Source organism: Pteropus alecto, unplaced genomic scaffold (assembly GCF_000325575.1).
Source record: "Pteropus alecto unplaced genomic scaffold, ASM32557v1 scaffold171, whole genome shotgun sequence".
Classification (NCBI taxonomy): domain Eukaryota; kingdom Metazoa; phylum Chordata; class Mammalia; order Chiroptera; family Pteropodidae; genus Pteropus; species Pteropus alecto.
In genome coordinates this window covers 2,738,344-2,739,675 of record NW_006431925.1, presented here as the reverse complement: position 1 = coordinate 2,739,675, position 1,332 = coordinate 2,738,344, and positions in this window count along the sequence as shown.

Here is a 1,332-nt window from a genome sequence, read left to right as displayed (position 1 = left end):
AAATCCAGGCAGTGATCTGTTTTTCTATGGGAAAGATAAGAATGGTATTTACATTTTTAAGTGGTTGTATATAAAAAAGCAAAAAGGACATGCAACAGAGAACTTTGTGATCTGAAAGCCTTTTTCATAAAAAGTTTGCTAACTACGCCTTGAAGAATCAAAGTGGTTAGGTAATGTGATATACTAATTTGCTTAAGTTTGGACCATATACCAATCCTTCAATAATTTATGTTGATCAAAGTGTTGAGTTATTCTGATAGGGATTGGGAATCAAGTCCATGGACACTGGATGGCTTAATTAGGGGGACAGATACATTTCTAGGATAAAGACAAATATATGGATGATAGAAAATAAAAAACTGTCCACTATGCCATCCTTGAGGAGGTGATATAGTGGTAGAGACAAATAAATAAACACAAGTAAAACATGACAAATACCATGCTAGGAGTAAAAATAAGATGTAGTTTTTAAGTACAGATGAAAGTAGTACCAATTTCATATAGATAAGACAAGCAAATTTCATTTGGGAGAAAGGTAGTTCAGAATGTAGCCTAAATAGATAAGGATATGGGAAATTAAAAGGAAATCTTGAGAGACACAGAAGATAGAATATAGAAGGAGTCTAAATTATACACAGCTAACTGTACTGTAGTTGCAATACATTGTCTTCTAAGTCATCAAATTCAAAAGCTGGTATCTGCTTCTGCTTTTACAGAGGGATCAAAGGAGACAGACAAAATAATCTGGACTGTCTCTTTGGTATCTCTGGAATCTGGGTAGGCAACCAAAGAATCTGTACATACACAAATTTAATCTCTTCCATAAGACTTTTTAAAGAAATAAGACACTAAACCAAAAATTATCTTAATGATGTCAAATTACATGTTTCATGCATCAAGGCTTAAGTGACTGAAACCATGGTTTCTATCAAGAAAAAACATTATATATGGTAAAAGACTGAAAGCTTCTCCCCAAGATCGGGATCAAGAAAAAGGTGCCTACTCTCACCACTGCTGTTCAACGTTGTACTAGGAGTTGTAGCCAGAACAATTAGACAAGAAATAAAAATAATTCATATTAGAAAAGAAAAAAACATTATCTCCATTCACTGATGACATGATTTTATATTTGGAAAATTCTAAAGAATACATAAGAAAGCTATTAGAGCTAATAAACAAATTCGGCAAAGCTGCAGGGTACAAAATCAACACACATATCACTTGTGTTTTAATATACTTGTAATGAACAGTCCAAAAAGGAAATTAAAAAAGCAATTCCATTTACAATACCATTTAAAGAATAAAATATCTAGAAATAAATTTAATCAAGGA